This window comes from Staurois parvus, unplaced genomic scaffold, assembly GCF_062004578.1.
Source record: "Staurois parvus isolate SC_StPar_1 unplaced genomic scaffold, SC_StPar_1.0 ptg000418l, whole genome shotgun sequence".
NCBI classification, from domain to species: Eukaryota; Metazoa; Chordata; class Amphibia; order Anura; family Ranidae; genus Staurois; species Staurois parvus.
Genome location: NW_028318214.1, coordinates 317,975 through 337,387, shown reverse-complemented (window position 1 = coordinate 337,387; position 19,413 = coordinate 317,975).

Here is a 19,413-nt window from a genome sequence, read left to right as displayed (position 1 = left end):
AATTCTGTGTCCCTGAGTAACGATTCTGTGTCCCTGAGTAACGATTCTGTGTCCCTCAGTAACAATTCTGTGTCCCTCAGTAACGATTCTGTGTCCCTCAGTAACAATTCTGTGTCCCTGAGTAACAATTCTGTGTCCCTGAGTAACAATTCTGTGTCCCTCAGTAACAATTCTGTGTACCTCAGTAACAATTCTGTGTCCCTGAGTAACGATTCTGTGTCCCTCAGTAACAATTCTGTGTCCCTCAGTAACAATTCTGTGTCCCTGAGTAACGATTCTGTGTCCCTCAGTAACAATTCTGTGTCCCTGAGTAATGATTCTGTGTCCCTGAGTAACGATTCTGTGTCCCTGAGTAAAAATTCTGTGTCCCTGAGCAAAAATTCTGTGTCCCTCAGTAACAATTCTGTGTCCCTGAGTAACAATTCTGTGTCCCTGAGTAACGATTCTGTGTCCTCAGTAACAATTCTGTGTCCCTGAGTAACGATTCTGTGTCCCTGAGCAACGATTCTGTGTCCCTGAGTAACGATTCTGTGTCCCTCAGTAACGATTCTGTGTCCCTCAGTATCGATTCTGTGTCCCCGAGTAACAATTCTGTGTCCCTGAGTAACAATTCTGTGTCCCTGAGTAACGATTCTGTGTCCCTGAGTAACAATTCTGTGTCCCTCAGTAACGATTCTGTGTCCCTGAGTAACAATTCTGTGTCCCTGAGTAACAATTCTGTGTCCCTGAGTAACAATTCTGTGTCCCTTAGTAACAATTCTGTGTCCCTGAGTAACAATTCTGTGTCCCTGAGTAACAATTCTGTGTCCCTCAGTAACGATTCTGTGGCCCTAAAGTCTCTGTGGCCCTAACTCTGTCCCTAATACAGACAGGTCTGTCTCTCTTGAATGACCGGAGGCTAATGGAGAATTCTAAGATGGCCGCGATTTATAGCTCCACCATTACACAGTGCTGGCTGGCTGGCTGCTGATTGGCTAATGCGATCACATGTCATGAATGAATGCATTATGGGTCAGCACGCCTTGTCTGCGCGCCTTCCCAGAGATCCCCGCTCCGTCGCCACACATGTCGCCGCCATTTTTGGGAAAATTCGATTCGTGCATCCGAAGTTTGCTAATTTTCGGATTCGGCGCGAATAAAATTTTTCCTAATCTTCGAAACGAATTCCACTTCGCCATGTTCGATTCGCTCATCTCTAGTTTTTACCATCAGCTTACCATCGACTTACCATCAACTTACTGTCTTGGAAATTTGCTTTAACGAATCTCTCCTTACCGTGAGTACTCGCAGTTGGATGCGCAGAAATCCCCCATAAAGCTGTGCGAATCTCGCTTACCACGACTGCAGCCAAACTACACGATTCTTGCCCATCCAACTACTTTTAGCTTCTATTGAGATGTAGGTGATGGAGCTCCGTTACCCTAGAATGATCAAACGACACTCTTAGGATGGTTGCAATCCACATAAGGGCTGATTTTAGACCCAGCTCTCTGTTTTATTAAAAATACACACATGCCCCCCACATGAATAAAGTCAATCCCCTCCCACCGAACAATGCAATGGGGAGTGCCTATACACAGGATGTACATTCCAATTGGAGCATAGCCTTTCCTATTATCTATCACTGGTCCTCCCCCATGAGTCTTCTGAGGTCATCAGACTTCCTCCCCTTCCCCCCCATGAGCCATCTGAGGTCATATTTCCTGTCCTACTAGCTTCTATTGGTATGTAAATTCTCTGCACAAGCATCTCCTAAAAATATCAGTCTGTACCTGGATGGGCCCGATACGATCTTTATTAAAACACATCCATCCAAGATACAGTTCAGATTAGTAATGGGTTGTAAGATATGCATAAGCCTACACGTGGAGTTCACACCGCTTGCGCCTTGCGTTATGAAGCCCACGTGGTACTATGCTGCTGATATGTGGATACAGGCCCACGGTCTACTGAAAGCAGCATTCGCATCGAATGCCGTGGTGGTATACACGCCGGTCTATAAGCGCAGATCTGCCATCTCATCCATTACCAAGCTGAGTACTGTAATACATACATTGTACATGCGCATGGCCCAATTGCAGCCTTCAGAGCTTTAATTAAGCCACACGAGAGACATATGAATAACACAAATATATGACACATTTAAAGTTCGACCAACAATACAAAATTTCCATGACATTCCCTCCTGTTTTATCATATTCTCCTCGTGTCCCTTCTTGATCTTCTTCAGCTTGATGGGTGTAGTCTCAAACTTCAAAGAGTTCCTGTAGTTGTCCCTGAGAATAAAGCTCCACGGGGTACCTGAAACAACAAGACCCGACGCAGACTCGACGCAAACAGGCTTGATTGAAGCGATGATCCTCAAGAGCGTTGGAACCTTCACTACAGGAAGGCTCTTGCAAAAACCACAAACAGACTTGTGGTATGAATAAAGCTTGTGATCCCACGGTGGTCTGGGGAGATCCAGCAATAGATTCTCAAATTGCCCCTGCAGACGGGGTCACACAAGGCTGGTCTCGACCCAGACGGTTTTCCAAATCGCAGACACAAACCATGATGAGGCCTGAAGCTTGCTTGAAGATCTTGGAGAATGTGGTCTTCAGAGAGATAAATTAGAGGGAAGCCAGGACGTAATCTGTAGAGAAGGTGGATGGTTGGTGAGGTCTTCCTCCGATCAGTGGTTGGAGTGGGATCCCAGGAGCGGGCATGGAGATGTGGTCGTCTGCCCGAGCTTGGTTTACACGGTCGATGAGGCAACAGGAACATCTCACCGTGGCATATAAAAGGCAGATGAAAAAGAGAAGCATCAGGATATACACTCCCACTTCCTTCAACCAAGATCCGATGGAGAACAGGAAATCTCCCAATCCTCCCAAACCCTTGAACGGATTCCAACCCTCACTAGCTATAGCTCTAGCTTTTCCCTGTAGTTCACTAACTTTGTCCATATGGGCCTGGACCTTGTCATCGGTGTCTTCTATCCAAGTACAACAATCCTCTCCGATGAACTCACAGAACCCCCCTTTGGCGGCTAAAAGATAATCAAGGGCCATTACCTGTGCCAAAGCTGATGTTAAAGCACACCTGAGGGCTGCCTAGCTGCCCAGTTACCCATAATGGACTGGTGAGGGCCCTACAGGAGCTAGAGCTAATATTGGTGTTGAAACTGATGTTACCTGCTAAAAATGTGTCATTAAGTTCTACCGACAAATGTCTACGTGGGGGCTGACCAGGGGTCCCTTGCTTTTTCATGCCGACGCGGATGTCATATAGGGCATGAACAGCGGCCATTGCGGACATGTGATGACTGGGTGGGGGCTTAGAGCATACCCAACAGTTGGTTTTGTTGGCGGTTCTGGCTAAACGCAGGTGCATTTTAAATAAAAGGTTGGGGTATCTGCCGTCTTTTCCTCCGTTCACACACAAGTATGACATACAAACAAAAAGAAAAAGGAAAATGACACCCCTCATTCTCTGGTGTAGCTGAAAAGCTTCTTGCAGTGGCTTGCGTGCACCCAGTTGTCTCGTCCCTCGAGTTTGAGTGAGGTAGGTGTCGTCAACTGGACTTGGTATGGTCCGGTGAACCGTGGCTCGAGTCCGGTTCTTTGATGTTTCTTTAGGACGACCCAATCACCTGGCTCAATAGAAAGAACACCTGTTATTGCATTTGGATCGGGGAGCGATTTGCGAACCCGATGGTGTATCTTCTGCAGCTCCCGTTGCAGAGATTGCACATAACCTGTAAGCTGTGAATGCAAAGACGACAACTGTTGAGGAAAGTACAACCCTGTTTTGGGAGGTCCCCCAAACAACACCTCGTAGGGTGACAGCCCATGTGGTTGCCGAGGGGCATTCCGGATGGAATAGGGGGCAATGGGGAGACACTCAGGCCAAGGTTTTTGGGTATCGGAAGACGTTCCACCTTACCGCTACTCTCGGGGTGATATGGGGTGTGTCGCCGCTGACTCCAGTTCCACCAAAGAAATGCAGTCGTGTCCTTTGGAAGAGAGATTAGTAGTGGACAAAGAAGACATGTTAGCAGAAGAGGTGTTAGTATTGTTAGTCGTGTTGCAAAATTCAGCACTGTCATTGCTGTCCTCCCCCCCTTCTCATCCGACACAGGAAGAAGAGAAGCTGGGTTAAGAATAGTGCATCGTTTGATAGAGAGGTTAGTAGGAGTTAGGAGGGCTTTCCCCTGAGAGGGGTACCTTGCCTTGGATGTCCTGTTTTCGCAGGACCGTTCTTGCTGCACCGGTGTCGGTGAGGCAAGGGAGGGGATATTTTAATTCTTCTAGAAAAAGATGGATCTGGGCCGACACCGATTTGTCAACTTCCTATGAGAATTCATAGGAGTTACTTACCATGGTGGTCATAGGGGCGGAGGACTCATCAGGAATGAACTGCCATCGACCTTTAGGTAATTGGGGACAGCTCCTCCTCATGTGCCCCGTTTGGTGGCACTGGAAGCACCTGGGTGGGGGCCTATCCTTCCTGTGACCCAGATCCCTTGGTTTTTCGTGTGGGGTCTTGGACATAAGAACTTTGGCCTTGTCTTGTTTTCTTCTATCCATTTCCCTCTCTATTGCCACAAGAGTGGAAAGGATAGCAGGGATAGACATCTCATTATATTCGGGTCGGGCCAGAACCAGCCTTTCCCGAATTTTAATATTGATGCCTTCCAAAAATTTGGCCCGCAACAGAATGTGCGTTGCGGTCACCTTTACCCCTTCAGTTGGAGCATCAGGTCCAACTTCCAGATCCGCATCCAGTGCCGTCTGCTTGAGACGGCGCCAGAAGCAGGCGCTTTCCTCATTAGGACCCTGGGTGAGCTTCATCATGTCCGTAGTAGAGGTAGCACCATACATTTCTGGAAGCTTTGCCTTTAGCTGTGTACAGAACTCTTTGCCCCCTGAAGTCATCTCCTCATGAGTGGTTATAGAGCACCCTGCAATCACTGTACTGGCCACTTCCATGCCCACCTTAGCCCGCAGGATCTGTGCACAATCTGACCCGCTCATACCATAGCTGAACTGGTTTTGTCCAAACATTCGAGCAAATCCTCTCGGATTGACTCGATAGTCCGGGAGCTCAGCCAGAATAGTGCGGATCTCTGCCGGGGTGAAGGGGACATGCCAAACTACCCGGTCCCCTAAAGTCCGTTCCCCCTGTGCATTGGGAGGACCTTCAAATTGCTGCACCCTGACTGGATAGGCCTCGGTCCGGGAAGAGTGCAAGGGCTGACCCAGCATCATCGGTGGGCTTAGATTAACCACCTCGCTTACTGCACCTTCAGGTTTGAGGTCCCTCAGATCAGGGTATAGCTGGAGGGCAGGGGTCTGATCAGTGGTTCGTAGCGCTTTGATGCAATCCGCCCTGTTCTTAACCGGGTGTCTATTCCCCTTGATTCACAGATAGTCTGCAAATCGGTTGTTGAGAAGGCTTCATAGTTGGAAACAGAAGGAGCTGGGGTGAAGCAGGGAGAAGGGAGAGGTAGAGGCAGAGGCTGAGGCATAGAGACAGAAGACACAGAAGGTATGTCAAGAGTGACGTCACTAACAGAAGAGACAGGTGCAGTTATACTTATCTCAGCCACTGTTGGTTGTTGGGGAACCCCAGCAGACCCTGATCCTGCCTGCCTTAGTAGAGTCAGCCCTGAAAGAGCTTCCTCCACCTCTGACACCGGATCCTCCTGTTTTATTCCCTCTGGAGGCCAGGTATACATCACCTGGTTCTTCCGGACAGACACCAGTTTATGTATGCCCTGCTTCCCTAATTGGATTGACCTGTGAAGCCATAGCTGTGCGATCTCTAGTTCTGACGCCTGCATCCGTGGTTCAAATTCAGAGATGAATTTTTCCCACCTCCATACGTCAAATGTACCTTCCCGGGGAATTTCCCATCTGGTACCCTTCGACCATTTATTCCACCTTTTGAGGGGTTCTGTAGACTTCCCCCCAAACTCACCTTCATCAGTTGTGCAGCTGTCCTTACCCTGAAGAGGGCTGCTTCCCCCTCTCTCTTCATGGACTGACTACTGCCCATCGTGACTAGTCACTGGTATATATCCCGCGTCCGGGTACCTGTTTACCCCCTGGAGCACTCGGTGGGATCCTACCGAGAGGCCTGATTCCACCACTTTCCCAGCACAGTGTGATACTTATCGATCACCCGAAGCGCATCAAGTGGCGGTCAGACTGAGAGCACACCTCCCACTCCCACAGCGCAATTTATGCGATCCTGACCACCCGAAGTGTTTGTGGTGACCAGGCTAAGTGTTATACTTCCCTGGACCGCCCACTCACACAGCGTAATTTATGTGGTTCTCATCACCCACTGTGTTTGGCAGGCCACACCGCACAATGATGAAAGTGGCTTTTCTCTCCCTGCACACAGTAGCTAACACAAGTCAAAACAAAAAGAGGGGTTCTTGGATGTTACTTCGGGGTCACTGGTTGGCCGGAGACCTGCTAACTGACCTTTAGGAAATTTGTGTAAAGAAAAAACTTTCCTAATACACACAGAAAAACCCTTTTTCAACCTGAAAAACTGTTAAAAAGGACAAAGTGGATCCTTATGAAAAACACGGGACGTTTCACAGTAAAACAATTACACAGAGGTAAACCGAAAAACTGCGCCAAAAGTAACCTTGTTGCTGACGCAAAAATCACTCATACCAGCACCACTAAACGATCCGCGTTACACACGCAATCTTCGCTGCAACCACCTAAAACCGTTTACACAAAAAGTCTGCTGGACGCGAAACACGTGACACAGCAGCTTAAAACAAACCCGCTTTACAATAAGGAACTACTTTTAACAGGAAAAACACAAGAAAAACATAATCACTATACAAGAAATCTATGTGCAAAAACCCAGACTTCACCGCGCTCATTAAATGTGGAACACGTGAAGGGAAAACTCGCTTAACACACTTTAAATTGGCTGGCAATACGCAAATTTAAAGCTAAAAGCAAACAAATGAAACTGTAAAAAATTTGGATTAAAAACACAATATGGGTCAAATGCATATAGAAAACTGCATACACATTGCATAGAGATTACTGCACATATGGTAGTCAACAAAATGGCCACCAACAGGGAAAGCACATGGTAGCCAACAAAATGGCCACCAAACAAAAGGAGTCCATGTGGTTAGTCAAGAAGATGACCCCCCACAGAGGAGCACATGGCAGATACTAGAATTACCCCCCACAGGGAAGCACATGGTAACACTAGAATGGCCCCCCCACAGAGGAGCACATGGCAGCAGACTTTAGCCTCAAAATTGCCTCTAAACCTCTTACATAAAGCAGACTTTTGGACAGAACATATACTGGACAATTACACAACAATATGAAGTACACATACAACACAATTTGGGCACAATCACAGAACGGACATAAAACACCAACATATCACACTAACATGCACATGTAACAGAAAGGACCCCCTGCTGCATGCTTGCTGGGAGCAGTAGTACCACAAAACATTGTACAGACTACATACACACAGAGATCTTACAACAGTTAACAATTAACCTAAGCCTTTCAGCACTGTAATAATGACCTCACGTGGAGGGGGTAAAGCAATTACCACAGTACCTACAGCCCACAAATACTTACCTAACACTATGCAACAACTTTTACCCGCTAAAACATATACCCGTTTAATTTTTGGTTGGAAGATTTTTAAACTTGACCAAATCCAGCCAACCAAACCCACCCCTCTGCTGTTCTCCGCAGAGACAAACCCTTGTCTTTCACCCACAAATCAAGAGTTTAGGACAAAAAACGAGGTCCTTGTTAAGCGGTATTTCTTGTTAGCTAACAGAGAGCGAAATCAGCCACACGAACACGCAAAAAGCGATCCTCTTAATGGCAGAGAGACCTGAAATGTGCCGGCATACTTTTTGCTAGTTCATGATAGTTCATTCCCCCCTCGTTCTTTGTTAGCTATGCAATAATACGCGTTAGTATCCACCAGGCTCGCCAAACTGTCTTGGAAATTCGCTTTAACGAATTTCTCCTTACCGTGAGTACTCGCAGTTGGATGCGCAGAAATCCCCCATAAAGCTGTGCGAATCTCGCTTACCATGACTGCAGCCAAACTACACGATTCCTGCCCATCCAACTACTTTTAGCTTCTATTGAGATGTAGGTGATGGAGCTCCGTTACCCTAGAATGATCAAACGACACTCTTAGGATGGTTGCAATCCACATAAGGGCTGATTTTAGACCCAGCTCTCTGTTTTATTAAAAATACACACATGCCCCCCACATGAATAAAGTCAATCCCCTCCCACCGAACAATGCAATGGGGAGTGCCTATACACAGGATGTACATTCCAATTGGAGCATAGCCTTTCCTATTATCTATCACTGGTCCTCCCCCATGAGTCTTCTGAGGTCATCAGACTTCCTCCCCTTCCCCCCCATGAGCCATCTGAGGTCATATTTCCTGTCCTACTAGCTTCTATTGGTATGTAAATTCTCTGCACAAGCATCTCCTAAAAATATCAGTCTGTACCTGGATGGGCCCGATACGATCTTTATTAAAACACATCCATCCAAGATACAGTTCAGATTAGTAATGGGTTGTAAGATATGCATAAGCCTACACGTGGAGTTCACACCGCTTGCGCCTTGCGTTATGAAGCCCACGTGGTACTATGCTGCTGATATGTGGATACAGGCCCACGGTCTACTGACAGCAGCATTCGCATCGAATGCCGTGGTGGTATACACGCCGGTCTATAAGCGCAGATCTGCCATCTCATCCATTACCAAGCTGAGTACTGTAATACATACATTGTACATGCGCATGGCCCAATTGCAGCCTTCAGAGCTTTAATTAAGCCACACGAGAGACATATGAATAACACGAATATATGACACATTTAAAGTTCGACCAACAATACAAAATTTCCATGACATTACCAACTGTCAACACCTGTGGTAGTGAGCCCTTGTAGATAGTCAACTTGGGGTTCCCCAGGGTGCGGAGTCTAAGCCCCAGCCTGCTTCTTGACCAGAGCCCCTGATGGTGGGGATGGACTTGCAGCAAGCTGGGACCAGGTCGCGGCCCTGGGTACGCCCAGCTGAGGATGAGGAGACCGCTCGCAGAAGCAGAGTACAATGGGAGGAGACAAATGGAAATCCGATAGACTAGCTGAGGTCAGGATGGGTGGAAAACAAGCACAGTCAGAGATCGAAGCCAGGGTCAGTACACGAATAGTCAATGCAGGATACAGGAGATAGCAACACACAGGAGCTCTGACAACTAGGAAGTTGCTCAGGCAAAGTGGCCCAGGCTGAGCATGTCTTATATAGGCAAACAAGGAGGCGGGCCAGGAAGTGATGGAAGGGAAGGAAATAAAACCCAGAGAACAGCAGACGACACCCATAGGTGAGCACAGACAAACACATGTGGAGGGATCAGGAACAGCACTGCAACAAGGAGGTAAGAACACAAACAAGAAACTGCAGGATAACTTGTGACACCATCGACTTACCATCAAGATTCAATGTGTGAACTTTGTTGTGCATGGATGATGTATTATGCATGAATATACAAGAGAACTTATTTTTTTATCAAATTTCAGTGTTCAAACAGTCAAGGTTTTTGGTATCCAATCATTTTTTTTGTAAATGTTTCTTTGAAGTTATAGCGCTGCACTTTTTTTATTTGGGTTTCTTTATATCTTGCATCAAGAATTAGTGGTAGCTACTAAAGTTAAAGCCTAAGCGTGGGTTCTTTTCACCATTTGTTTTACTACCACAATGCTAGTGTCTTAATTGTGAAGAATTTTGACATGAATAGGTAAGGAAAAAGAAAGTGCACTTACCTATTTCACAGTTACTGATATTATGGCAAAATGTGTATTTTATTAGTGTTTTTTCAAGCAATGCAAGAAAAAATGATCACAACTACTCATATTAATACAATTTTGAAAAGTGGAGAGGAAAAAAAAATATTGATCATACCTTTGATGGGAAAAGTCTTGTGTCATTTGATGTTGACCATCTCCTTTCCGTCATTACGGAGTGTTGGATTGTCAGGTGACGTTATCTTGTCAGTAAAATCCAGTTCTAATACAATTTCATCAGTGTCTCTAGCTTGGCTCTCCTTTGTATTAATATGAATTATCTCAAATAAATCCCTGCTGTTTCATTTTCCTGTGTATGAAAGCAGGATATACTATTATTGCTTACCATGCAAAAACATAAATTATGTATAATATAAAAATATAATATTATGATATGTTCAGTATGTCATCTCAAATTGAAAATATGAAGAGAATTGATTGTAATGTACAGGTGAAACTCGAAAAATTAGACTATCGTGCAAAAGTTCATTTATTTCAGTAATGCAATTTAAAAGGTGAAACTAATATATGAGATAGACTCATTACATGCAAAGCAAGATAGTTCAAGCTGTGATTTGTCATAATTGTGAGGATTATGGCTTACAGCTCATGAAAACCCCAAATCCACAATCTCAGAAAATGAGAATATTGTGAAAAGGTGCAATATTCTCGGCTCAAAGTGTCCCACTCTAATCAGCTAATTAAGCCATAACACCTGCAAAGGGTTCCTGAGCCTTTAAATGGTCTCTCAGTCTGGTTCAGTAGGAATCACAATCATGGGAAAGACTGCTGACCTGACAGTTGTGCAGAAAACCATAAGGAGGGAAAGCCTCAAAAGGTAATTGCAAAAGTAGTTGGATGTTCCCAAAGTGCTGTATCAAAGCACATTAATAGAAAGTTATGTGGAAGGGAAAAGTGTGTAAGAAAAAGGTGCACAAGCAACAGGGATGACCGCAGCCTGGAGAGGATTGTCAGGAAAAGGCCATTCAAAAGTGTTGGGGACTTTCACAAGGAGTGGACTGAGGCTTGAGTCAGTGCATCAAGAGCCACCACACACAGACGGATCCTAGACATGGGCTTCAAATGTCATATTCCTCTTGTCAAGCCACTCCTGAACAACAAACAACATCAGAAGCGCCTTATTGGACTAAAGAAAAACAGACCTGGTCTGTTGCTCAGTGGTCCTCTTTTCTGATGAGAGCAACTTTTGCATCTCATTTGGAAACCAAGGACCCCGAGTATGGAGGAAGAATGGAGAGGCACAAGGACCCCGAGTATGGAGGAAGAATGGAGAGGCACAAGGACCCCAAGTATGGAGGTAGAATGGAGAGGCACACACTGCAAGATGCTTGAAGTCCAATGTGAAATTTCCACAGTCTGTGTTGATTTGGGGAGCCATGTCATCTGCTGGTGTTGGTCCACTGTGCTTCATTAAATCCAGGATCAATGCAGCCGTCCACCAGGAGATTTTGGAGCACTTCATGCTTCCTTCCGCAGATGAGCTTTTTGGGGATGCTGACTTCATTTTCCAGCAGGACTTGTTACCTGCCCACACTGCCAAAAGCACCAAAACCTGGTTCAATGACCTTGGGATTACTGTGCTTGATTGGCTAGCAAACTCGCCTGACCTGAACCCCATAGAGAATCTATGAGGCATTGCCAAGAGAAAGACGAGAAACATGAGACCGAACAATGCAGAAGAGCTGAAGGCCGCTATTGAAGCATCCTGGTCTTCCATAACACCTCAGCAGTGCCACAGGCTGATAGCTTCCATGCCACGCCGCATTGAGGCAGTAATTGCTGCAAAAGGGGCCCAAACCAAGTACTGAGTACCTATGCATGCCTCTACTTTTCAGAGGTCCGATATTGTTCTATGTACAATCCTTGTTTTATTGATTGCGTGTAATATTATCATTTTCTGAGATTGTGGATTTGGGTTTTCATGAGGTGTAAGCCATAATCATCACAATTATGACAAATCACGGCTTGAATGAAATAAAGGAAATGATGCAGCGCTACTCTGATGATAATATAACTAATACTTAATATTTAAATAGTATATAAAAGTACATATACTGTACAAAAAGTGACACAATGTGCAACAAAACACAACACATAAACAGTGACCTGATCCTCCAGGGATCTACAAATATATAAATATAATGGTGAACCGATCCTTAATGGATCCAAAAGTGTAAACAGTGAATATTGCACCACCTCAAGGATGGCAATCGCAGACCAATACTAAGCGTATGGTATAAGTGTACATAGATCCTAAATTAGGATCCAAAGTGATGGTGTGAACAAACAGGAATGTATAAATTAGCCCAAAAAACGGACGAATAGGTGACACGTCCAAAATGTGGACTCAAATTGAAAGAAACGCATAAAAGTGCATAAAAAAGTGCATAAACATGCAACAAACAAATTATCTGAATCCCAAAAACGATAAAGTGTTTCCATACACAAATCAATACATACACAAAAAAACACAACCAATGATAGATATAATAGTGAACCTATATCATGCAAAACGCATGGCTCCAAACTAAAAGTAAGAATGTGAAAAAATGTCCAAATGTGGTACTACACCACCATATATTCAAGTAAACAAGATAACACTCGTACACGTGGATGGTGAATGTGGGTAACCACAGAAGAGTATCCGTCAAAAGCCGGATTGGCCGCTCACCTCCTTGTTTCGACCTGCAGGGGGACAAAACACTTTTGGGATCACTAAACCGGATCCTCCATGTATATGATTCCCCTATTCCTGGATATCTCTCTCCTCAGCGATCTCCCTCTCAGGAATGTGTGTATAAGTAGCGAAATCCTCTCCAGGTATACGAATAAGGTATAAGCCATGACTAATGCACCATAGATAGGCTTGTCCACTCCTACTTTCACCATTACCTATCCATACCACTCCCCACCCCCGTTAACCAAATAAACTTTACAAAAAACATGACACCATTTGGAGTAAATGACCAACATGGCCTTTTATTAACAACTTCACATTTTAACATACATCAACCGTTCCTTAACGGAAACCAAAGAATTGTTGTTGGTCTTCAAAGGCACCCACAAACGATCCAAAATGCACCTGCGGACAACCCTATACACTAGGCCTCCAGCCGCAACCAACCAGCTCGGAGACAACCATACCGTCCGCAGTGCAGCACCACCACCTTCCAGTTAAACCTTGGTTAACTGGGAATATCCACCGGGCCCCCCATACCATGGATGGGGTCCCACACCATTGTTTTTCCTTCCAAGATGAGAACCGCCTCTAAAGACCAACAACCGCCCACAAACCAACAGAAAAACCCCACCTCTCCAACTGGTGTCTTTTTTTTTTTTCTTTTTTTGTTTATTTTCTTGCTCACCTGCCCCCGAACGAGACCTTATACCCAACCAAACAGGGAGGGCGGGAGGGAAGCTCTGGTCCTCGCACACGTCCAGCTCCACTGACGCCCCTTCCGCAGAACCCCCACCCTAAGGTGCCAAAGACCCCTCCTACACTCCACATCTGCCAATCCGGTAATTCCCCAACCAATTCCCCACCCCCTGGAGTTAAATTTAATCCTTTTCGTTCCCTACACCACTCTGGGCCTAGTCGTGTATGCCCTGTGCTATTTCCATTCTTCCCTATTCGCTACGGGCATTTCTTGACTAATGCACCATAGATAGGCTTGTCCACTCCTACTTCCACCATTACCTATCCACACCACTCCACACCCCCCTTAACCAAATAAACTTTACAAAAAACATGACACCATTTGGACTAAATGGCCAACATGGCCTTTTATTAACAACTTCACATTTTAACATACATCAACCGTTCCTTAACGGAAACCAAAGAATTGTTGTTGGTCTTCAAAGGCACCCACAAACGATCCAAAATGCACCTGCGGACAACCCTATACACTAGGCCTCCAGCCGCAACCAACCAGCTCGGAGACAACCATACCGTCTGCAGTGCAGCACCACCACCTTCCAGTTAAACCTTGGTTAACTGGGAATATCCACCGGGCCCCCCATACCATGGATGGGGTCCCACACCATTGTTTTTCCTTCCAAGATGAGAACCGCCTCCAAAGACCAACAACCGCCACAGCACGCTGGGTAAGCCCTTACCCATGTGTGCCACGCCACAAACGAACCGCCCGTAGTATGCCGTCCTGCAGCTCCAGGGACCACAAATCCGTGCCCACCGCATTCAAATGCACTCCATCACTGCGAAGGTACCGCCAAGTATCCACCTCCAACTCCACATGCCGGACCACCAACCCTCCATTGCGACTAAAAAAGCACCCCACCTCCCGGTTGACCTTAATCCTGGCCTTGTTGAGCCGCTCCACCGACCGCGCCAAGCGCCAAGAAGTGCAGGCGACCATGTCAGACCACACCACCACCATTCCCGGAAACTCCCGCCGCAAATGAAGAAAATCCAGCTTGATATCTCTAACCAGCTCCCGCATGGACCTACCCCCCAAATCATTGCCACCTGCGTGAATCACCAACACATCCGGTGGTCTATCCAACCGCGCAAAACGCCGCACCTCTGGCACGACACGACTCCACAACATGCCCGGCACACCTAACCAGCGGACACAAACCTCCCTTCTATCCAACCCCAGATGCCTGCCATTGGGCTAAACATCAGCCCGCCTGGCCCCCCAAAACACATACAAATGACCCAGGATCCACACCAGGCACACCTCTCCACCTGAAAGAAAAGAAACAATACCGCCAGAACAATACAGCACAGGGACAGAAACCGCAACTACCCCCCTCAACCCAAACAAACCAAAACACAGGACCGCCCACTAAGCCCGCAACAAATGTGGCCGAACGTACAGGCGAAATCTCTGGGAATCCCACCGACCAACACGCTTCACCACATCCTCCGACAGCCCCCACCTGGCTGCCTCCGTAGCAGCCCCGATCCGAAACTAGTGCGAAGCAAACAAAGACGCATCTAAACCTGCAGCCGTCAAACACCGGCGAAAAACCGCCACAAATTGAAAACACGTTAAAGGGGATCCATCAACGTGCCTGAAAAAGGACCCCCGCCCCCCAGGGCGACGGGACAAAAATTCCCGAACTGCCTGAACCGGGCACACCAGTGAACTCGGAAGAGCGAAAAAACGCACCTTCGCACCCCTGCCCAATTGATCCGTCTTAGACCGACGGACCAGAACCTCCACCCAATCACCGGAGCACACAACCTCCTCCACCAGCAACCCCCCAAGAACCGACTTGGACGGACTAACGAGCTCCCCAATCGGCAATGCCCCAAAAAAGGCCACCGCAAAGGCAGCCCGAAATAAACCCACCTCAAAATCCGAAGAACACACAGTCCGCAAATGCGCAAACAAAGATCCCAACAACTCGAACGACACCGGACGACGAGAATCCCTACAACGATGAGCCCTCCGATAACCCCGCAGAGCCTGTCGAACCCAAAAATCCTTAGTAAAATCCCGACACCCTTGCAACTTAAAGAAAAACGCCAATCCCGCTAGTCGGTGATCCACCGCGGACGCCGACACCCCCCTTTCCAAACTCCGCGCCAAGAAGTACAACACTGCCACACGCACCTCCGGCCCCCAGGGATCAATAGCGACCTGTCGCAACAGATCCAGCCACTCCAGCCAGACCGTAGAGTAAGCGGACCAAGTCGCCTCACTCACCGACCGCCGGATCCAGCCCGCAACGACTCCAAGGCAATCTCCCACAGCCAGTCGGGACAAGGAACCCCGTGTTGCTCCGCCGCCGGCGCCAACTCCCGGAATTTGTCCCACTGAAAACGAGACATAGCGTCAGCTAAGGTGTTGTCAACCCCAGGGAGATGTACCGCATGGAGAAAAACATTCAGCTGCAAGCAACGCAACACCAAGTGGCGAAGCAGGGCCACCACCGGTCGGGAAGAAGCCGAGACCCTATTGATGACCTGAACCACCCCCAAATTGTCACAGTGAAAACGCACCTTTTGATTCTGAAAATTCTCCCCCAAAACCTCAACCGCCAAGACCACTGGAAAAAGTTCCAACAGCGCTAGGTTACTGAGAAAACCTGCCTCCCGCCAGGAAGCCGGCCACGAGGCTGCACTCCACCGACCCCGGAAAAAGGCCCCGTATCCCGCAGAAGCCGCCGCGTCCGTGAACAGTTCCAAGTCAAAATTACTAACCGGGCCCGACATCCAAAGCGCCCGCCCGTTGAAAGAATCTAAAAAGGTGTGCCACAACTGCAAATCCTCCCGGTGCTCCCGAGTCAGCCGAATGAAATGAAAAGGGGAGGCAATTCCCGCCGTCGCCGCCGCCAACCGGCGGCAGAACACCCGACCCATCGGCAGGATCCGACAAGCGAAATTAAGTTTTCCCAACAATGACTGCAAGGGTCGCAGCTGAATTTTACGCTTCCCCTGAACCGCGCGAATTTCACCCTGAAGGGCCAACAGCTTCTCTGCAGGCAGCCGGCACTCCATTGCGCCAGAATCCAAAACGATGCCCAAGAAAGTCATCACCAAAGCCGGACCCTCTGTCTTGTCAGCCGCCAAAGAAATCCCGAAACGTTCAGCAACATGCTGCAACGTAGCAAGCAAAACCGCGCACACCCCGGAAGCCGGCGGACCCACGCAAAGAAAATCATCCAAATAATGGATGACCGAATTCACCCCCGAAACATCCCGAACCACCCACTCCACGAACGAACTGAACTTTTCAAACAACGCACAAGAGATAGAACACCCCATGGGCAAACACCTATCAACGTAAAACGCGCCCTGCCAACGGCAACCCAAAAATCGAAAACTGTCCGGATGAACCGGCAACAGCCGGAACGCCGACTCAATGTCTGACTTCGCCATGAGCGCGCCGCGCCCATACCGACGAACCTAGAAAACTGCCGCATCAAAGGACGTGTAAGACACCGAACTCGACTCCGGATCTATTCAACGACCCCCCCTTAGGGAAGGACAGGTGGTGAATCAACCGAAACGCATTCGGCTCCTTCTTAGGCACAACCCCCAAGGGAGAAACTACCAGATCCGCAAACGGAGCACAAGTAAACGGAACACCCATACGACCTAACCCCACTTCCTTCCGCAACTTAGCCGAAACCACCTCAGCATGCTGCAAGGCCGACCGTAAAATCCGAGCTAAGGGGGGGACCAAAGTCAAATTACAGGGGATGCAAAAACCCTCCGAAAAACCAGCCGCCAGCAGGACCACAGCAGCCCGATCAGGATATCTATTTAAGAAAGGCCCCATCCTTTCCACCCGCACCGGCGTCGTCCCTCTTACCCGCAGGCTCTCCGGGAGGGCCTCTACCCCGCCTGAAACAGTGCGAGAAAGGGTGGGATCCACCGCACCAGGAACACTCGTGCCTAAACCGGCAGGACCCTCCAAAACGACAAGTGCCCTCCTGGAACTGCCAGCAGAAACCCCTACGCTTGGCGGCCGATTGTCCCGGGAAAACAACCACCGGTCCCGCCCTGAAAAAACGGACCAGGGGCCCTCGGCGGCGCCATGAGCCGCATCCAGAGGCCAATGTCCTTATGGTCCCAACGCAACGACGGGCGAACAGCCCTCCGCTGCCTAAACTGCTCATCATACCGAAGCCACGCAGACCCGCCGTAAACCCTGTGAGCCTCACTAATGGCATCCAGGTAACAGAACAATGCCGAGCAATGCTCCGGAGCTTTCTCCCCAATGACACTGGCCATGATAGCGAAAGCCTGCAACCAATTCGCAAAAGTACGGGGGATAAGCCGAAAACGCCGCCGCTCCGCATCTTCCCTTCTACTGTCATCAACCCGGGACCCATCGAACGGAAAACGCTCCAAAGGCAAGAGCGTGAATATGTCCACATACTCCCCTTTCCAAATTTGTTCCCGCATGGCCGACTGCAAATGCGCACCCAAGGGGCCCTCAAAACACACATACACCTCCCCCTTCGCAGAGTCCGCCACTCCGACAGGTCCGGACACCCCCGAACCCTCCCCCAAACTCGCGGAAGGAACCGCAGAGCCCATAACCCCAGACTCCGCGGTAACCACCCCAGTCCCAGAACTAAGCGGAGAAGAGACCCCTAGGCCCTGCACCACCCCGCTGTCCTGTCCAGGAACCGCGAGCCCGTCCCCACCAGCCAGCGGGAGCCACGCAGAAGCCGGCCCAGGGGTCCCAACACCGCCCCACTCCAGCCGCCGCAACAAGTCCCGCAAACTGGAAACCACCTCCCCGAGACCCCCACCTAAACCTGACAGGGGAACGCCGCCAACGCACGCCGCCGAGGCAGCACCCACAGGGGTGGCCTGACCGCCCCCCAGCAGATCCCGCAATGCAGAAGAAAGGGAGACAGACACAGGAACAGATAACTCACCAGGCTGCCCAGGAGATGCCCCATCAGCCGCGCGCTCCCGCTCCACCGATGAAGAGCGGCGAGCCGTCGCCCCCGCATCGGGTTCCGACAGCTCGCCCTCCAACCTCTCGTCCACAGCTCAACGTCCGGATGGCCTCCCGTTCCCAGGAGCCACGGGTCCTGCAGGGTTGTGCCGCTCCTGACTCCTCCTCTGGGCACCAGCCATGCCCGTCGCCGTCCCTGGGCTCCGTCCTGCAGCACTCCCAGCTGCACTTCGCCCAGCACTGCACCTCTTCCTCCGTCTTCCTGGAGCCCCAGCTCCCGACTGTCCAGGGGGCCCACCAGCCGCATCAGGGGACAGCCCGTCAGCCGCAGCTGAACGTCTCCCACGCCGAACTCCCTCCCTGACAGACAGCCTGTCAGCGGAGGAGCCGGTACCCGCGCTCATTCTTCCTCCTCTGCGCCGTGCGGGCAGGGGGGAGGGGCTACCCCGCGAAACCCCGCCCGCCGAGCTCACTTTACTTCCTCCTTGCCATGCGGGCGGGGGGGAGGGGCCACTCAGCGAAACCCCGCCCGCCAAGCTCCGCCATCGCCGGGGATTCCTCCTGGCACCTCCGCCAGCAGAGGCAAGTGAGCGCCCTGCCAGTGGGGCCGGAGGGTCCCGAGGGGGGCTCCCATTGCGGCGCTGAGCTCCAACAGGGGGCGGGGCTGGACTGAAGCGCTCCGGAGGCCTAGACCCCCGAGCACGTGGGCACACCCGCACCCCTGCAGCTGGTGACAAGCCTGGGTCTCCCAACAGAGCAGAGACCCGGCCCTGCAACCAGTCCGTACCTCTATCAGCTGCCGCCACCCGCAGCTGTGCCAGGAGTTCCTCCATGCTGCACCGGTCTGATAGGGGGAAATTTCAGGACCCAGCTCAAATGAAGCTCTGGTCCTCGCACACCTCCAGCTCCACTGACGCCCCTTCCGCAGAACCCCCACCCTAAGGTGCCAAAGACCCCTCCTACACTCCACATCTGCCAATCCGGTAATTCCCCAACCAATTCCCCACCCCCTGGAGCTAAATTTAACCCTTTTCGTTCCCTACACCACTCTGGGCCTAGTCATGTATGCCCTGCGCTATTTCCATTCTTACCTATTCGCTACAGGCATTTCTGTATCTCAAAACACATAGGTAGAACCT